The sequence below is a fragment of the Mirounga angustirostris genome, unplaced genomic scaffold, assembly GCF_029215605.1.
Source record: "Mirounga angustirostris isolate CCGP_5_RB_7025 unplaced genomic scaffold, mMirAng1.0.hap1 SCAF_11, whole genome shotgun sequence".
Classification (NCBI taxonomy): Eukaryota; Metazoa; Chordata; class Mammalia; order Carnivora; family Phocidae; genus Mirounga; species Mirounga angustirostris.
The window spans coordinates 17,203,284-17,224,600 of record NW_026991719.1 but is presented as its reverse complement, the minus strand read 5'-3'; the positions used below and the strand labels follow the sequence as shown (position 1 = coordinate 17,224,600).

At 37.7% G+C, this 21,317-nt stretch overlaps 1 long non-coding RNA gene across 1 annotated transcript in view; it reads left to right on the top strand.

Annotated features, from left to right (window-relative positions):
* LOC135361910 (uncharacterized) overlaps window positions 1-14,397 on the top strand; it is a 172,927-nt gene extending 158,530 nt beyond the window's left edge. The window contains exon 3 of the long non-coding RNA XR_010406057.1: window positions 14,324-14,397. This is a non-coding gene — a long non-coding RNA (uncharacterized LOC135361910). The remainder of the gene's footprint in view (window positions 1-14,323) is intronic.
* The last annotated feature ends 6,920 nt before the right edge of the window (window positions 14,398-21,317 follow it).

Below are 21,317 nucleotides of genomic sequence, written 5' to 3'. Positions count from 1 at the left end.
TTTATACACAGAAATGGAATTGCTGGGTCATATGATAATTCCATGTTTAGCTTTTTGAAGAACTACCCAACAGTTTTTCATAGTATCTGCACCATTTTATATTTCCACCAGAAATATACAAGGGTTCCAATTTCTCCACATCCTCTCCCATACTTGTTATTTTCTATTGTTTTTATTATAGCCATCATCATGGATGTGAAGTGGTTCAGAAGCAACTTTCTATTCCAGGATTTCTCATGAATATGAGATGCAACTTAGACACTAGACAATGGTGATGGAACATACTTTTGGATACTGTGCTAAATCCTTAGCTCTGAAGAGACTGTTGGTGGAAAATTCCTATAATCTCTAGACAAAAAAAGACAAACTTTCTTTTTTTTTTTTAATTTTTTTATTCTTATGTTAATCCCCATACATTACATCATTAGTTTTAGATGAAGTGTTCCATGATTCATTGTTTGTGCATAACACCCAGTGCTCCATGCAGAATGTGCCCTCCTCAATACCCACCACCAGGCTAACCCATCCTCCCACTCCCCTCCCCTCTAGAACCCTCAGTTTGTTTCTCAGAGTCCATCGTCTCTCATGGTTCATCTACCCCTCCGATTTCCCCCGCTTCATTCTTCCCCTCCCGCTACCTTCTTCTTCTTCTTTTTTTTTTTTCTTAACATATATTGCATTATTTGTTTCAGAGGTACAGATCTGAGATTCAACAGTCTTGCACAATTCACAGCGCTTACCAGAGCACATACCCTCCCCAGTGTCTATCACCCAGTCACCCCATCCCTCCCACCCCACCCCCCACTCCAGCAATCCTCAGTTTGTTTCCTAAAATTAAGAATTCCTCATATCAGTGAGATCATATGATACATGTCTTTCTCTGTTTGACTTATTTCACTCAACATAATACCCTCCAGTTCCATCCACGTCGTTGCAAATGGCAAGATCTCATTCCTTTTGATGGCTGCATAATATTCCATTGTATATATATACCACTTCTTCTTTAGCCATTCATCTGTCGATGGACATCTTGGCTCTTTCCACAGTTTGGCTATTGTGGACATTGCTGCTATAAACATCGGGGTGCACATACCCTTTTGGATCCCTACTTTTGTATCTTTGGGGTAAATACCCAGTAGTGCAATTGCGGGATCGTATGGTAGCTCTATTTTCAACTTTTTGAGGAACCTCCATACAGTTTTCCAGAGTGGCTGCACCAGCTTGCATTCCCACCAACAGTGTAGGAGGGTTCCCCTTTCTCCGCATCCCCGCCAACATCTGTCGTTTCCTGACTTGTTAATTTTAGCCATTCTGACTGGTGTGAGGTTGTATCATTGAGGTTTTGATTTGGATTTCCCTGATGCCGAGCGATATTGAGCACTTTTTCATGTGTCTGTTGGCCATTTGGATGTCTTCTTTGGAAAAATGTCTGTTCATGTCTTCTGCCCATTTCTTGATTGGATTCTTTGTTCTTTGGGTGTTGAGTTTGAGGAGTTCTTTATAGATTTTGGATACTAGCCCTTTATCTGATATGTCATTTGCAAATATCTTCTCCCATTCTGTCGGTTGTCTTTTGGTTTTGTTGACTGTTTCCTTTGCTTTGCAAAAGCTTTTTATCTTGATGAAGTCCCAATAGTTCATTTTTGCCCTTGCTTCCCTTGCCTTTGGTGATGTTTCTAGGAAGAAGTTGCTTCGGCTGAGATCAAAGAGGTTGCTGCCTGTGTTCTCCTTTAGGATGTTGATGGACTCCTGTCTCACATTGAGGTCATTTAACCATTTGGAGTCTATTTTTGTGTGTGGTGTAAGGAAATGGTCCAGTTTCATTCTTCTGCATGTGGCTATCCAATTTTCCCAACACCATTTGTTGAAGAGACTGTCTTTGTTCCATTGGACATTCCTTCCTGCTTTGTCGAAGATGAGTTGACCGTAGAGTTGAGGGTCCATTTCTGGGCTCTCTATTCTGTTCCATTGATCTATGTGTCTGTTTTTGTGCCAGTACCATGCTGTCTTGATGATGACAGCTTTGTAATAGAGCTGGAAGTCCGGAATTGTGATGCCGCCAGCTTTGCTTTTCTTTTTCAATATTCCTCTGGCTATGCGGGGTCTTTTCCAGTCCCATACAAATTTTAGGATTATTTGTTCCATTTCTTTGAAAAAAGTGGATGGTATTTTGATAGGGATCGCATTGAATGTGTAGATTACTCTAGGTAGCATTGACATCTTCACAATATTTGTTCTTCCAATCCATGAGCATGGAACGTTTTTCCATTTCTTTGTGTCTTCCTCAGTTTCTTTCATGAGTATTTTATAGTTTTGTGAGTACAGATCCTTTGCCTCTTTGGTTAGATTTATTCCTAGGTATCTTATGGTTTTGGGTGCAATTGTAAATGGGATTGACTCCTTAATTAAAGACAAAATTTCTGTATCTTCAAAATCCTTGGAGAGTAATTTTGTTGCCAAGAAATTGCCTTAATTTGCAAGGTTTTCAGTAGGCTATATGTATTTACAAGCAAACAATCACAGCAGACAATTAAATAAGCTTTTACAAATGAGGTCCAAACAGTAACACAATAAGTAGTCACATTTTAAAAAATTGACTTAAGACACTGGTTACAGGTTTGTGGAATTGGAAACTAAAACATATGATTCCTGTAGAGACAAGATTATGCTAATAGTGGCTAGAAGAATACCTGAAGCAACATCAAAATGAACCACTACTTATTTAATAGGGTTTCAAAAATCTAGCAAAAAAAATAATAAAGTATGTTTGTGTGCTATCAGATGGAACATGAGTTTTTTCTTATTTTCTTTTACATTCAGATATTATTCTTTGTAACGCTGAGGGTACATGGCACTCTGGGTGGATATATTGGGCTGACTTCACGTCAAATCATTGTTTCTCTGCCCCTTGGCACAGAGAAAGTGGAAAAGAGTGATTTGGGGTGTAGTTGAGCTGAAACAAGGATAGTCACTACAGCCATAAAAGTTGTGACATTTTCTTATTTCTTTTTTTTAAATTGAAGTGTAGTTGACATACAGTATAGACATTTTCTTGTCCACCAATATGGTGTTAACTGAGGACACCTCCCTAGTGATTTCTAGCAGCATTGGCAAAATATCTACTTTTGTGATGTGAGGTTTTTATTTTTTCTAAGTACTTGGCTACTATTAGACTTACATTCACAAACATTTAATACACACACAGTTAATCTATCCAATACTATGTAAAGCCTTATGAGTAGACATAACTCCAGTAAACAGGAGAGTTTACGTAGAGTTTGCATAGAGCTAGTATCTTGATTTGGGAGGTGGTACAGACTAGTTTTTGTTGTTGTTGTTGTTTTTTTTTAGCACCAACTTAGGACCTAAAGAAATGTGGCTCTACCATTTAGCTGTATGACTGAGAAAGACTGAATTTCTCTGAGTCTCAGTTTTCTCATCTGCATTACAGATATTATGACATTTACCTCATAATATGATTGTGAGGGTTTCATGAGTATCTGTAATGTACTTAGTATTATGCCTCAAAAATCCCCTAAGTGCTCAATAATAATAAATAATGTTTATGAACTCTTATCATCATGGTTCCATAAACTACATATTACCATAATTTTATATGTGTGGGAAATAATTGTCAAATATCTTCCTAGTAGATACAACTATGATACTATTTTATGTAAGTATAAAACAGTAATAAATATGATACATGTAGTTATGGCAAACTTAGAGTAATAATTTATTACTATGGAGAGACTAGAGAGGAAGAAATATTTCACTCCAATAAGCCAAGAGCCACCCAGAGATGGAATGAACCAACTCTGGAATCTAAGCATTCTCTGGAATGATTTTAAGTATAGGCAATGACCAGTTGTGGAAGATATTTAAACCTAAATGACTGCCAAGTTCTGTTCAAACTTGAGAGTCAATACTTCATTTCCATTTCCACTAATCCCTTGATATCAACAATGGCCTCCCATCATTCATCAACACAACAGAAGGTTCGGAAAACTTCACCCAAAACCTTTCTTTAGAATAGCTGCAGAAAGAACTAGACTCAATTTTGTTCTAATTGGTGGAGAGTAGACTCCCTTGGGCTCTTTGAATATCAGGTATAACTTGATCTGTTTCCTTTCTATTGAAAATGGGTTGTGTTTACCTCCTTTTCTAAGCTGAGGTTTCTCAACCCTTGATAGATAGATGAAATATGGTTCTACTGCAAGGAAATGAGGCAAAAACACCCACACAATAATCATTCCTCTCTTTATATCCTAGCTGAAATAAGCCAAAAAACAAGAAGCAACATATCAAGCTGAAAATCTTCCAAGGATAAGCCACCTTGGGGGCTGTGCTATCCTTCCTCATTTTGCCACAGACAGAATGGCTGATGTAATAATAATTTGCAGTTAGATTAAGAAGTGCAGAGATGCATCAAAATATTAACACAAAGCTAATTAACTTTTAGGAGCTTTATGGTTTCAGAGGAAGGTATAATTTTCATTTTCATTATAGGCAAAAAAAATCAGTTATTATTTTGGCTAATTTATTTCAATATTTCTTTTTAGGTCCCTTATTAGAACAAATGTTTTTAGAGCATCTTAGTTTCTGTTTATTGAATTATTTTGTGGACACTGTGTCCAAAAGGATAACATGTAGCCCTGATCCTCCGAATCTTACAAGTAATCTAGTGCTTAGGAATCAAGGGAGTGTAGATATACAATCTAGGTTTTACTTTTGAAGTGCTACATACTCTCTGTGTAACCTTGAATAATGTCCTTTACTTCTCTGAGCTTCAGTTTTCTCATCTTCAACATTGGGATAATAAAACTTATTTAACTAGGGTTGCTGTAAGGATTAAAAGAGGTAGCATATGTAAAGATGAGACAGTATATGAAATCTAACATGTGTGGTCTTTAGGTACTACATCATCTCTTAGTGAGCAAATTACTTCACTTTATTTGACTCAGTTTCCTCATCTATAAAATGGTGATAATAATTGTACTAGCTACACAAGGTTATTATAAATTAAGTAATATACGTATAGAGTTTAAAACAGTGCCTCAACATAGTATATGCTCAATAAAGGCTAGCTATTATTGCCATTGTTATTATAATTATCATTACCACTACTACTGGAGTTTCTGAGAAATAAGTTGTCTAGAATGGTCAAGAAGTAGGGCTTGAGGTGCTTCTTGAAAGATGGAAAATTTTTGATTTACTTAGAAAGGAAAAGGTGATGGGAGAAAAAAATGAGTAAAAATGCATAGATATAGGGGTGCCTGGGTGGCTCAGTCAGTTAAGCAGCTGCCTTCAGCTCAGGTCATGATCCCAGGGTCCTGGGATCGAGGCCCAAGTCGGGCTCCCTGCTCAGCGGGGAACCTGCTTCTCCCTCTCCCTCTGCCTGCCACTCCCCTTGCTTGTGTGCTCTCTCTCTCTCTCTCACTGTCAAATAAATAAATAAAATCTTTTAAAAAGATGCATAGATATAAATAGGCATAGTCATTTGTGGGAGTAGCATGATTAGAGAAGTCAAGATGTCTTGGTGGAAAGCAATGTCAGGTCATTAATTTTGGGCTTGATTCTAGAGGCTTAATTTTCAAGATGCTGACTCTAGTTCTAATTTTACATGTCTTTTCTGTTCAAGTGCCCCCCATTCCTAATTCAATTCAGTACTCAAGAGTCTTAATTCCCATGCTCAGAATAGAATTTGACTGGTTGGCTCAGCCTGGGCCATGTGTCCATCTGTGGCCTAATCATCTGTGGCCGTGGGTTTGAGTCATGAGGCATAACAAGTTGAGGATTAAGAAGTAAGGCAATGATTACCAAAGGAGACTATCATTTTGCTTATATATCTGGGTTGGGGGTGAGGCAGGCCAACATGACCTATGAACAACTTGGGTAGACTGTCTTATTCATCATAGTCTTCCAGTGTTTCGTACATAGTAGACACCCAAACAAATGTTTATTACATTAAGGAGATACTTAAAAAGAAGGAATATATTTAGAAATTCTTCATCTCCCTACTCAACTTCATAGCATAGGTACACAGCCCAGCCTCTGTATTGGTGTCACACTCAAAACAAATGTCACTTGAACTGCTTGAGTGATCAAAAAAGCCCAGGCCAAGTCTAAAAATGTTTTACAATTACTTTCTTCAAGGGCGCGATCTATATAGTTGGTAAATTCCAACTGTCAAATTTGTGGAGTATAGTCCTAAAAGAATATCCACAGTCAAGATTTTCTATAGGAGTCACACTAAGGCATAAGAGACATTCATTTAGGGGGGCCTAAGTGACTCAGTTGGTTAAGTGTCTGCCTTCGGCTCGGGTCATGATCTCAGGATCCTGCCTTGAGCTCCCTGCTCAGCGGGAGCCTGCTTCTCCTCTGCCTGCTTCTTCCTCTACCTGCCACTTTCCCTGCTTGTGCTCCCTCTCTATGTGATAAATAAATAAATAAATAAAATCTTTAAAAATGTTAAAAAAAGAAAAGAAACATCCATTTAGAAGATCAAATAGCAGATGTCAAGACATCAGACATTAAGTTTAAAAAATACAAGAAGTAAACATTCTTATTTATAAAAGCCTTGCCTATCTCTCTTTAATAACTTTTTCAAATTTATCCTAAATTAAAAAGAAGCATCTACAAACTCTTAAATGATTTATTTTGACTTCTGTTTTCTCTCAGTTCTATTTGTCAGTTGTTATTCTCCTTTATCTTATTATATGACTATTATGGTGTCACTCTTCTATAATGAAGCATGTTTTGAGAGTCCTTTTGAATGATAGAGGTATGAAAATTTCAAAGGTCTTCATTAAATTCAGCTAAAGGCAGGGGGAAAAAATATGAGCCATGATCCTCAAAGCCCAATTGGTTTCATGTATTCTAAATTTAATTCACATCTCATGGCTTCATCTTTTTTACTCATTTAAAAGTATCCTATTCATAGACTCCATAATCTTATTAAGATCTGGAAAACATTTTTCATACTTTAACTCCACTACTGAAATACTCTTTCTTGTTGCCTATAAAATCTGGCACAATCTTAGTCCTAAAAAGAAAAATTCATCCCTCAGGAAATTTCCAGTGTCAAATTTAAGCACTTTGAGTATTATGCTACCGATATTTTAAATGGTTTTCACTTAAATTTCATCCTGAATCATTTAAGGCCCTGAATTGTTAAGTTGAACAACAGTATAGCATGCTTTTTCCAATATACATTTTGTGTTCATAGGGCCTTCTGATGATATATCTATATAGAAAACCCCGACTCAATGTTTTTTCTTTAACTTTTAGCCAGACTATCATTCTCTGCCCTTGGTCCCAATGGTCTTTTGTGAGTGCCTTAATTGAACGTCTGCCCTTGTAGGTGTTATGCCCTTTGAGCCTGTTGATAGGAGCATTTGGAGTGAACCAAATGCACTATCTTACGGCAGGTCTGTAACTTCTTCCCTCTCTTCATAGCTCTACAGACAGAAAACAACTAATATTTTGAGTGACCTTCTGTGCTTCCAGTTCCCATCTGTTGTGGCCTGAAATTACCATCTAAATTCTTGCCATGTGAGGACCTGCAGGGTGCCCCTTGATCTGTCAACCAAGCATGAGCAATTACACAAATAGCATACAATTTCAAAGGCAGACAGGCTGGTAGAATCAGGTTCCATTTGCCTGTTCTTTTACCATATTAGGGAACTAAGCTGTTCCTGTCTACTGCCCTCAGACAGAGGCCTTTTTAAAATTCTAGTAAACCTGATCGCAGGCACTTGCCAGCAGAGTCTTAGTCTTGTTAACTGATAGAGGTAATGAAGTCCATCTGAAATGAAGCTTCTTATGAGCAATAGGTAGCTCCATTTTCAGATCAAGTTTTTCATGTTTTTAAATTAATTTTTTCCTGACTATAATCATGATATCTATATATTGTGGAAAGTTTGGAAAAATACATAAGAGAATAAGGAAGGAAGTAACAAACACTTTAAAACCAATACCTACAGATAACCAGTGTTAACCTTTTACCATATTTTCTTTCAACCTTGAGATTTTACTCTGTGCACAATTTTTATAACATTATATTATAAACATTCATTTAAAGGAATATTTTGAAGCATTATTTTAATGAATGCACATTAGCCCATTATCTGAATACACTGTAATTAATTTAGTATACTCTTATTTATTCATTCACCCAATATTGGACATTGTACAGTTAGGTTTCCAATTATTCATAATGATAAATAACCCTGTCAAAATATTCATTGGCCTAATTATCTCCTTAAAATAGGTATCCATGTTCATCTTTTAAGTTCTTAACAGTTTCTCAAATTGCTTTCCAAGAAAGCTGTAATACTCCCACCTATATGCTAATTTTATAGGTGAAAAATTATATCTTACTATTCCACTTCCTTTTAATAAAAATTTGGTTAGTATAGAGATCATTCTGGATGCAAATCAAGAAAAAAAAGAGTAAGAATAGTGACTTTGACTCTCAACATGGCCCACCCATGGGGATAGGACAATGCCCACGACTTCCACAATCATCTTCTCTGAGGTCTTGTCTAGTGGCCAGGGAGCTATAAGGAGAGACTTCTCTTGAAGCGGACTTCTTAGAGTGTGATAAAATCACAATTCATATTTTATTAGCACTCTTCAATTTTTTAAGTCCCTTCACATCAATCGTCATAGTAGATTCTCAAACAAAACTACAGATGGTGTTCTTGTGGAGATACCTGAGTCCCTATGCTCCTAGGTTTCTCAGGTCTTCCATTTCCCCTAGCTTCTCTGACCATGGAGGTGTTCTAGGCGGGCAAGTAATAGATCAGGGGCTTGAAATCTAACTCCAAATATAATACTCTTTCTTTCTGTTACATTGTTTCTGTTGTACCATAGTCCTTATTGCAAAGGCAGATATACTGAAAGAACTTAAGGTTCAGGGCCCCTCAGTTGCATAGGTTCTTTCTTAGGTCATGTGCCTAATACTGTATTTGTAGTTTTGTAGCTTTTTTCTTAAAGAGGGCCCCTAAATATATAAGCTTCAGGGCTACACAAAACCTGGCTTCACCCCTTCTCCACAGATACTAAGAACATAAATACAGCTTCCAGAGGTTCTGGGGTAGGAGAAAGTGTTAGAAATGTCAAGGTTGGGGTGGAGAGGGCAAAATATTACTAGATTGTGGGCTGTGAAACTTGTAATGCCAAATATAAGGGGCCCACACAAACATGACTCTCAGTAACGTCCCTTTCTCAAGCAACAGATTCAATAATTTTCTTCAGAAAAATCTTGGGTCATTGGCCTCCTCAGGAACAAAGCTTAGCTGATGTATCCAAAGTACTGAATCAGGACCCAGGGACCTCAAGGGCAAGGCGGGCAGAGAGGAGGCCCTGCCCCACTGAAGAACCTGATAGAAAGGGCACACTTGAGGCCAGATTGAGCTGATGTAAGAGGAAATGGATCTTATTCCTGCCCCTTCAGCACACGATATGAGATTAGTAAACAAATCCCCCACCCCGTCCCCCAGAATAACCCAGGTGATTTTCAAACTGCTGCTTCTATGCTGTATCTTCCTGTGCTATTGTGCTGTCTCTTTATGGGTGGGGACTTAGTTTCCTCTCACCCTCCTGGCCCTCCCAGAGCTGAGCCCACTGATTTGTAAAGTTCCAGGTTTTAAGTCAGCTGATTGAAAGAACTTGCAAAATTTGGCCCCTCTGGTTTTCAAAGCCAAATGTTATGGGGATTCATCTTTCCCATGTGGGCTCCCCAGTGTGATAACCTATTTCTCTAAACCTCTCTGCACCTGCAGTGTCCCTCCTTCTGGCAGACAGCCCTGCAGGTCTCTTTGGCTCCCAACCATGTCTCTGCCCTTCCTACCCACTTTGATGTGGCCTCTTCTCTCTTTAGCTGTGGAGAGTTAGTTCTGCCAGTCTTTGGGTCATTTTCTGGGTTATTTACACTGATGTGAGTGTTACCTACTTGTAGCCATTGGAAGAGATGAGCTTAGAGTCCTCCTACTCCACCATCTTCCCCGGAAGTCAAAAGAGAGCATTTCAAAGAACATAAAGTACCAAGCTCAACACCATGGTTGTCTGGAGGAACATTTCTTTAAAATGTCACAAATAGGGATGCCTGGTTGGCTCAGTGGGTAGACCATGCAACTCTTGTTCTTGGAGTCTTGAGTTCAAGCCCCACATTGGGCATAGAGCTTATTTAAAAAAATAAATAAAATAAAATGTTGTCACAAATAACATTTATTGTGAAGTGGTTTGTGGCTAGAATGAGATTTGAGAAACAATTGGGAAGTTTGAGCCTTAAGAGATCTGAATTAGGAGAAGGGAACAGATGTATCAGCTTGAGCAATGTTTGAGAAACTTACTTTCCCTGTGAATTAGAAAAGGCATAATTGATAGAATTAGCGTTCTGTATTTATTGGGCTGATTTTTATCTATATCTAAATTTGTATGTTTTGTCCAGTGCCTGATATGTGACCTGTCTGAAAACAGGAAAGATGAATTACCAAACTAATTATTTAGGCCTCTGGCCACTAGTCTAATCACTTCTAATCATTTCTTGATTTGAAACCACTGTTCTTCCTCTGAATCATCATTATCTGTCATTGAATACTTTTGGATATCAATATGATAGTATGGATTTTGCATATTTTGTGTGCCAATTAAGGGATGAAGGCTCATGTAAATTTTAATATACTAAATTTTATGTCAAAGTAAAAATTCTTGCTTAGATTTCAAATGTACATCTGTATGTGATCTCAGCACCCCAAAGTTCTTTATTCTCTTGACCATCCAATCAGCCTGGGCAATCTCCAACTCTGGGGAAACTCTCTTATCCATTCTCTTAACTTTTCACAACTCTCAAGTATGTTTGCAAAAGTCATGTAATCCTAATGATTAATTACTTTTGAAATTCCTTTTATCTCATTCTAGGTGAACACTTCATTTCCTTTGTTTTGACTCCTTTATTCCATTCCTTACACTCATTTTCCAGACTTGCCCTTTTACTTCCCTTGAGCTCCCCCTATTACTTTCCCACTGCCTATCTCAGTCATTCTGACACAAAAATATTTTTCCTTCTTTATTAAAGGAAAAAGTGTCCTTTTCCTTTCTAAAATTTAACCTTTCTCTCTTCTTGAATACCAGACTCCATCTTGTCCAGGAGTTCAACCCTCTCCCTTTTATCTGCAATTCTCACTTCCCACAGGCCCCTTTTTCTCAGCTTACAGATATTCTGATTGTTCTTTATCTTCCCAAAGCATATTCTCCTACAAGTCTCCTAAGGGCTACACATATCTATCAACCTTCCTTCACCTCCATAGTTATAACTTAAGAATAGTCTACACTCACTTTCTCTGTGTCCACTTGCAATTTACTTTTCAATCCACTTGAAACTCATGTCCTTCAAAACTTTTCTCCCATGATCACTGCACTGTTCTCTATCAATATATCACCATCATTGCTTGCTGCTTCTGTAGCTGAATTTCTCACTCACTCTTCAAGCAATTTCACTTCTCTGATGAAATAGCACCTACCACAGTGGTTCTCAACTTTGGCTGCACTTTGGAATCACTTGGGAAGCTTTTTAAAATTTCTGATCCCCAGGCCACACCTCAGGCCAATTACGTGGAAAATTCTAGGGTTGGGACCCAGGCATTAGCAGTTTCCTTATCTCTCCAATGTGCAGCCATAGTTGAGAACTCTTGCGCTAACACCTTATCTTTGGTTTCCATACCAAAGTGCTTTCCTAAATGTTCTGGCATGGAGGCAGTGTGATGTTGGAATCTGACAAATCTGAGTTTGAATCCTGATTATACCACATATTATTTATGGGACTTTCAGAAAGTTATTTAATGTCCATGCATCCCATTTTCCTTATCTGCAAAGTTAGGATACCAATACCTAACTCAAAATTTGTAAATATTAAATAAGTTAGCATATGCAAGATATTTAGTACATAGTAGGCCCTCAGGACAGGTGCTTTCTATGGCTCTCTGACTATTCCCTCCCCTCTCACATATGCAAAGTGTTCTTGCTCCATCTTCCTCCCAAAACCATACTATTCCCTTCCTCCCTCTTTTCTCTGTCTGTATCTGTATTTTCTCCCTTACCTTTAAATTTTAGTCCTAGTCAAATGATTCCCCTCTTTAGTTCCGTAGGCCAGCTTCCCTCCTGTGCTCTGTGCTCCTTTTCCAAGTCTTTGTCAGACATCTCCTGATGTATGTAGCACCTAGGCTTCTTGCTTTGCAAACCACAGAAACTAAGTCTTATGGATTTAAGTAGAAAAGCAACCAATTAAAAATATATTGTCTATCTCTCATCATTCCTGGGAAAGCTGGAAAACCATGTTGGAAAACTGGCAAGATTGTAGGGAGGTTTCATAGCTGGGACTCTGGCTGAAATCATTCAGCAGAACCAGTGTGGTGATAACAGTACTGCTGAATGCTGAATATTGAATACTGTAATTTCTAATGGATACTGGATCCTGCCACTACCATCACCTCCAAAAGAATTCTCCCCTGGCCTTGCATTTTTGAATCACTGACTTCAGATTCAAACCCCAGGACAGTCATGTCTTTTTGGCCAAGCCTGGTCTCACAATTGTACCCTAACAGCAGGAGAGTCAGAAAGCAAATATTTAGCTTTTTTTGCTTCTGTGTTGGGAAGTGGGCTCTTCTTTCCAAAAAGACTTACACAGCAGGGAAATTTCTCAGAGTGGGATGGACATTCAAAAAAGGCAAATGCCCACTATAATGTCCTATAAATACCTCAACCTTACTATGCCTCAAACAATCTGAATTTTACCCCACCCTCATCCCCACCCCTGCCCAAACTGGGCTTGCCAGTTGGTTTCCTTATTCAGTTGATATCACAATTCTCTGATATTTCTTGTGCAATTTCCATATTGTCCAGATTTGCTTCTCCTCTTCTCCAGGCTAGATCCTACTTCTTCAATCTTCTACATCTATATCCACCTGCATCAAATGCACATGATGGAAGCCTTCTCATCCTTCAAGACTCATGTCAAAAATCACCTCCTCCATGGGCCTTCTCTGATCCCTTAATTAGGATGCCTTTCCCCTTTCTCTGTGTTCCCATAGCACTAAATTTTGTACTTACTTAGTTGTTTATTTATGACCTTCCCTTACTATATTGTTAAATCTGAAATCAGGGGTGCATTCTATGTAATTTTGCCTTCTCATCACCTAAACTCAGTGCCTTGTACATAGTAAGTCACTCAGAATATGATTTGTCAGTTGAAATGCTTCATGCTAAAGTTTTCCCCTATCATAGGTAATTACACATATCACCAAATCAAAGACATCATTGAATATAAGCTGCATTGTTTTATGTGCTACTAAATTTTTAAAATGCCAATAAAACCATGATACACTGTTCACTGTAAGATGCATCCTGATTTGTTAGATATAAAGATGTGTAAAATATTGCACCTTAGAATTTATGAAATACAATATTTATCATTGTGGTTATAATAGCCATAGAATTTATTCTACAAAGCTATTAGTTATGGATAATTTGCAGTATATTAAAAAACAAATAATTATTTGGGGTTAGGTTCTCTCAAACCCTGTAGCATGGATACTCACACTAATCCATATATGCTTCATTTATTTTTGATGTTATACATTCGACAAATGTCTTCTCTGTTATCCGAGACATTTTAAGTATTATGACATTTACATTATCATAGTATTCTTTAGGCATTATGGCTTGGGTCTAAAATTTATGAGGGTACTTTTAAATTACATGATTCCTGTGTCAGGGTCCTGACATTTGAGAAAGTGGCTATTTCATTTGTTTCTTCCCTCTCTAATCCGATGTTCTGGGAGGGGCTTAGAGAGAAGCTCAAGGCTCATGACCTGGTATGGGGGCAGCAGCAGGGAAGAGGGTAATCCTCTGCAAGTGGCTAGACACAGGGAAGTTCTGGCATAGGCAAGTTTCCTAGGAGAAATCACCTCACCAAGAGATCCACAGATAGTGTATGTATGTGTTTTCTAGGTAAAAAGAAAATGTTGCCCAACGTGAAATCTGTTGTTTTTAACTTGGCTTGGCTCAGGGTGCTCGTGATCATGCCTCTGACAGCCCCAATTGCACACAGATAATAAGAACTACACAGATACTTCAGCTCAGTTTAGCTAGAGCATTGAAACAGGAGATGAATGAATGGTGATATGTTCATTAAAAATGGTTTTTAAAAATATTCTATTGCTTATTCTTTGGTTTTGCTTCGAAAATTATGGACAAATGGAAATGCTTTCAATTTAGTGTTCACTTTTTCCTTTTTCTCCCCCCTCCCACCTTTCCCTAGGCCAAATCTAATTGATTACACCTTTTGCCTGGTAAATAAGGCAGGGCCCTGCCCAGAGTTCCTCTCCTCCAGAGGTGGGTAAGTGAATTTATCAATCTTGTGTCCATCCCATCCCCCATTGTTCCCACAAGGCTACTTAAAATAACTGTGGAGTCATTGTACCAGAGGCTCCCTCAGCCAGGGAGCATAACAAGATTTCATAACAAGGCAAGTGGGGAACAGGCTCTTCTGGGTGAAAATGAAGCTTCACTGCCTATGTTTTGTTTAACCCCAGCCATTTTGTCATTTAAAAAAAGCCTAGGGCTACTCTGAACCTTGGTTTGCTTGAAGGCTTCTGTGAATGTGCTCAGTGGATATATTAACAAAAGCTCATTTGGCCAAAATGCCATATATATCTTGGGAAGCAAAGAAAGCTTTTTTTTTTTTTTTTTAACACAAATGTTCTCTGAAAATATTGACATTTTATTTCATTATTTAGATTCAACTGCAAGTATCTGAACCCTCAGACTGACATTTATTTTGCTTGATTTCTCCTTCACCAGAAAGAGAAAACATTAAAGATCACTCTCCACACTTTCACAAGCAACTTTCACAAGGGTAATAGCTGTTGACATCTGCTTAAATTTGGGAGTAATTTGTTCCTTACATAACAATATTTCAGAAAGCACCAGAGTGCAGGACAGAGTGCGCTTGTCAGAAACAAGGCTTTTAGTATGGGAATAAATTATTTAAATCACATTGCTTTCTGAAGCCCAGAGGACAAAGCTAAGGAGGTGGGGGCCCAGGGAGTGAATGAGATTTAAAGTCTCTAGACTTCAGTTGGAAAACATCTTGGGTGCAATCTGTTATTTTGGGAGATTTTAACTCTGATTTATGGTTAACCCATAGTTCATGGGATTTGATATTTTCAGTCCTGTGACTGCAGTGTCTTCAAAGAAGTCTGTAAACCCATCTTTCTCCAAGTGTAGTCTTGGGCCAGCAGCATCAGCATCACCTGGGAACTTGTTAGAAATGCAAATTTTCAGTCCCTACCCAGACCTGATGAATCAAAACTCTGGGGTTGGGGCCTGTCAATCTGTATTTTAACAAGGCCTCCAGGGAATTCTGGTATACATTCAAGTTTGAGAACCACTGGTCTAAGACAATGGTCTTGTCTGAATAATTTTCCTAAAGAATATATCTTTTCTCCCATGTAATGATAATTAGAACCTGGTTTATCAGGTAAATAACCATCTTGTCTATTCCCATCAAATTTATCTACAAACAAGTACCACTTGAGAGTAGTCAGGTGTATAAAGTTTAAAGTGATCCTTATATGCAGACAGTAAAAAGCCTGTTTGGTACACTATTTTGTTATACATAATTCTAACACTGGTCCATATTATAAGTAAATTATGTGGGAAATCTGAGGGAAGCACACCAATTACAATTTCAAGCATCCTGGAAGATGGAGGGCTTCCTAAAATTTAACTACTCCCATACATACAGTTTATGCTTTACTATCTATGCCTTTGCAAATACTGTTCCCACTGCCTAGAATATCATTCTTCCTTTCCTACCTGCCCTACTCCTACTTCTTCAGTCCTGAGGAGGCCTTTCCTCAAGCCCTAAACTGGCACCTGGTCCTTAGCTTGTTCTTAACTTGTAACAACAAGTGGTATTATAATTGTTTTCTTGTCTCTCTGTGTATTAGCTATAGTTGCTACTTGAGTGAAGGGCTATCTTTAATAACTGTGTTCCTCAGTGCCTAGCACAGTACCTGGCTCAGATTGGGGCTTAATAACATTATGAATAAATGAATGAATTAAAAACTACTTACCCCATATACAGGCAACTTGTCATGCTCAGAAATTAAAATGTTATTTATGTTCTCAAATGTCACCTCTGTAGGATAATCTCTCCTTTAGTTTCAGTTTTTGTTCATTAGAGAATAAAACAGTCCAGGGATTATATCAGCAGTGTACTATGTTTTATATAAAATACTCCAAAGATATGAATGAGGGTTTAATAGATTCCTAGGAGAGCTAATTTCAAAGGACTTTTTTTTTTAAGAACTGTCACACCCTGTTGTTTTATTTTACACAACTGCATTCATCTACCTCAGGCTAAATGTGCATATCAGGAATCTTTCACAATTTTAAACAACGAGAAAAGTAATAAATGTTTCAAAAGGAAGTTGAAGGCAGAGATACCATCTCAGTACCTAATAAGGTGATTGGATAAAGAATTAATGCTGATTGTCTGGAAGCTAGATAAAATGCAGGAAAAAAAGCTCAGTAGTCTAATAGAACCAAAATGAAAGGGATAAGCACAGTTAGATTAAACAAATTAATGAAATAATGTACATAAACATAGAGGGCCAGGTGTCACAGACTGTTATTCATCAACTAAGTATGTTGGGGAAAGCTGCTGTGATGAATACTAAGAAATAATTTGCACAGCAAGTTCCAAAATATTCACAACTTGAATTTTATTGCATTTATTGCATTTTACTGCATTTTGGCTCTTCAACTCTAGTGGATTAGAAGACATCTTTCTCCCTGTCTGATATGTGTCTAAATGAGTGTGAACAAATTGGCCAAATGGCCAATTTTTTTCAGGACACTGAACACAAATACTAATGGGTAGGAAGGATTGGCAACCCACCCCATCTCTGAGGTCATTTTGGAAAATCTGCTCTTAAAACAAATCCAAGATCAGATTTAAAATGTTGTCCAGTGTCCTTTCCTGAAAGAACAGTCTTGGTTTAAAAGATGGCATGCAAACAGGGTGTAGCCTGGTTGGCGTGATGCTAGGGAACAAAACTATTCAATTTTAGTACTTCCAGCTCTTTATTGCTAATATTCTTGGGTGTTAAACCCAGGGAAGCAAATGGAGGAGGAGGTGATTGTGTTGGAAAGGAAAGGGAAGTTCTTGTGTGAATGCCTAATATTTGCTAGGACTCATACTCAGAAGTCTAAGAATGATTCAAGTACTCTGTTGCATAGAACATCATTCAGAGAACTTGTCCTGTTAATTGAAAGACAGAAGTTTCTTATTCCGTATTTCCTGAGAGGCAAAAGAATTTAACTCCTTATACCAGAACTAGAGAAAGGGATAGTTTTATAAAAAGACTGGTTACTAATTTGGGAATCAATATGTCAAATCAGGACATTTCCTTAAATAGGAACACCCCAGCCTACTAAGGCTAAAGCCTTAGCTGGATTTCATTGAGAGGTTCAGCCAGTCACTGCTACCCCATTTCCTCTCCATTATTTGTGCCCACCTACTCTTGGTAAATCAGAATATAAACCTGCTCATGAAAGTCAAAAGTCATTGTGTGTTCATCACTGTCATCTCCCACACTCTTCTCCACACTCTAACCTAGACATACCAGGGAATTAGGGGTTGGAAATTTAGCACACTGTTTTTGACCTGGGTCCTAATATAATATTTTGAAACCTAGAGACAAAGGTTTACATAGGGCATGGAACTCATGTATTAATTATCAAATAAGAACTGATAGAAAGGGTGGATTTGTACTTTCAGGGTTTGGGAAATGAGATTTTATTCAAATTTATTGTTCTAAATGTGTGATCTCATTAAAAAATTACTACCAAGCACCTGTAAAATAAAAAAGCTTGTTTATAAGAGTATGTAAAATCAAATGGATTTATTATTTAGGACTTGATCTCACCAAAACATGGAAGCTCAATGACTTTAAGGAAATTAGCATTTGACTTATTCCATAGTCTAACCTGCCTGGTACATTATAAATGCATTTTCTTTGACAGGTTTATTTTTTCAGCTATTTTGAGTTTAATTGGGGTCCTCTGTATAAACCACGGACAGCTTTGGGAAATGTGGCTATTATTTATAGAACACCACAAGCCTACACTGTACTTTCAGTAGAACTTAAATTGGACCGAATCTCTCATGCTATCAGCTCTGTATTCTTTTTGGGGGAAGGGAAACTGCATTTTTTTTTGCCTTTGTTTGTAATATTAGAAAATGAAAAGATTTAAAATGTGTTTTGATTTAATGAAAGAAGTGGAGAAAAAGGAAACAAGTAGAATAATGGAGTTTTGAGCCTTTTTTTTTCTAAGAAAATATACTATGACTAAATTACACAGAACAAAATTGTTACAACAGGCTCCTGTATTAGATGTTCACAGGGAAAACCGGAGATTAGAGAACAGCCAGACACCCTGCTGTGAGAGTGAATTCTTTTGGAAATTCTGGAAGGCAGAGGGAAAAAAATGAGTTATATGAAGATGTGAGATATGTTTGTGGGGGTGGGAGATGAGAGGTCTATGAAGAGAAAGGAGACAGCATTAGGCTGCAAGAATGTCACAAAAAAATAAGACACAGAGTCACAAGTGGGCGAAGAGAGAAAGAGAAATGCCTAGTGGAAAACACTAAGGGAAGAGGAGGGCCAAGAGGAGGAGGAAGCTTACCCACAGAGTACATTCGTGAGTATGAAGGGATTTAAATCATCAGTACTGGGGAACATTCTCTGTGGGGTCAGAGGCAAGATAGAACGTGCTTCACACACACAAATGGGCCTTAGATCACGCCATGTCTCTAATTATAAGGTTCTAGTTGGATGTCTTTGCATACACCTGGTTGGGACTGTGAGACAGGGCTGGAATGAGCTCAAGAGCAGAAAGGGACTATAAAGACCACTAGGCCTGAAGACCACTTAAAAAAAAAAACTTTTTACAATCCTCTAATTATTGCTCCATTTTCCAAGAGTATCTGGGAAATAGTATAACAAAAACACTATAACTGGTCCATCTGATATGAGGCTCCAGAGAAACCTCAACAAATGTCTATTTGGGAGAGAATGAAGATTAAAAACTATCCTCAGGGTCTTAATTAAATGTTATGTTAATTTTATGAATTCTAGGTTTACATATGAAACCACTGGACTTGTAATGATAGCTGACTTGCAGAAACACTGTACTTGGCTTTCTGTGATGCAGGATGATTATCAAACTCTTCTTTCATCCTTACTACCCTCCACCCTCAAATAGCCATGCTCCTTATAGTAAGGAGACTTCTGACATTCTGCACAGCCTTTTATGGAAGCAGACAAACTTGCAGAGTAGGCTTTGAAGGAGGAAATTTCATAAGCTTGACCCATGTATCATCACTAAAAATTGGACCTGGAGTTTATCACGATTATTTGTTCACTTTCTTCTTCCCTCTCTCCATCCTTTGATTCTTTACCCAGACCTACAGAATCAGAATCTCCACTTGTGTATCCCAGAGATTTGGATTTTGTAAACATTCCCATAATCCTAATGTGGTCAGGCCAGCACTGGTCTCGTGAACATCCTTAGAGGTTTCCAGTGTTCACAGAGGTTACAAAACAAGACCTACTTTCTGTGTATGTGTCTGACTAATCATAGGTGATTTTGAGGGCCTCCAAATATCTCCCCTATCTTTGGGTTGATTTTTAAAATACATTTGGCAGTGGACAAGACTTTTCAAATTACATCAAATAAAAAGGTTCTTTTTTTTTCCTTTTATTATATCTAAGATGTAAGTGATTCATACAAGATAATTTAGTAAGAACAGGCAAGAAGAGGGAGGGTAAAAAGGTACCTGATGTACATGATGGGGCAAGGGGGCATCATCTCCCAGAGGGAATGGGCACATTTTGGTATATTCTTCATAATCCCACTAAGGGTTGAGCTTTATAAAAAACTAACAGTTTATCTAGTTTTAAATAGAAGAGGGATGCTAGAATAAGCTTAAGAGACACATACTTAGAGAATTAATGAAAAGGACACTTTGCAGTTACATGAGATAAGTCCAACAATTTTACAAGACCTTAATAGAAAGCCAAGAAAGCAAAATTCTTAAGATGTCCCTCTCCGAAATGACTATCTTGTACATGTCACACACTGCCTAGTACACAACCACAGGATGAATAAAAGATGAATGTGTTGTAAAAGGCTTAGGAGATGGATGATATTTACATAATGATGTAAATTTGTACATAATGATGGAGAGTAGTTCATTTTTTGAAAGCTGATAATACTAACACTTATGAAAGAAGTAGTTTCGTGTTAATTTTGAGTTCTTCAAATTTGGACAGTTTTTTTCAAAGGAAAAAAATACATTTTCTACTCTTAGAAAGATCATAGAATTAGATAGCAATCACATTCTTTCTTTCCTAGGATCTGGGTGGTTTTCATCATTGCCAAGCCCTAAAATTGAAAATCCCATAAAAATGAATTTTAATATTTTACTGCAAATTGCTATGCCATAGATGAATTCCAATTAGCCTTCTTTCTCTATATTTAGGAAAAAGAACTGCAGGCAGGGGGAAGGGGGACATAATTCTGGACAGTGGCCAGGAAAAAAAGTGCAAAAATTATACTGAGCATGGATTTGCATAGTTTTACCATCTGTCTTTGATGATTTAGATCTAGCCATGCTTTAAGAAGGGGGACTATGTCAGATACCCCTTAAAAGTTTTTTCCAGAATTTTGGTTCTCAATCAGGTAATTTACACAATTAAACATTGAAAAAATAGAATAAGGAAGACTTTGGAATGACTGGATACCTCTCTTCAAATATGCAAAATGTTGGCAAGTGGTAGAGGAAATAGCCTTGCCCTAGCTCTAGAAGACTGAACTGCAATGAGAAGTTTTAAGTTACATGAAAGAGTAGGTCTACTCAATAAAAGTAATAACTAGCTCACAGCTAGCGCTATCCTCAGTTAAAATAGATTGTCATGCTGATATTCAGCACAATTTTCCTAAAATTTTATAAGCAGAGTCTGTTGGTTGTCAATGATATTGTAGAAAACTGCAGTGAGTGGGAGGCTGAATTCAAGGTAACTTTTCATATTACTTCTCAATTAAGGCTGGAAGGGAAGGCAAGGGTCTTAGGCTGGGTTGCACCAGAAGTAGACTCACTGGCAAGGATTTAAATGCAAGTGGTTTATTGGGAAAGTGATCCCAGGAAGTATCAGTAGGAAGGGGGTGATATGAGTCTTACT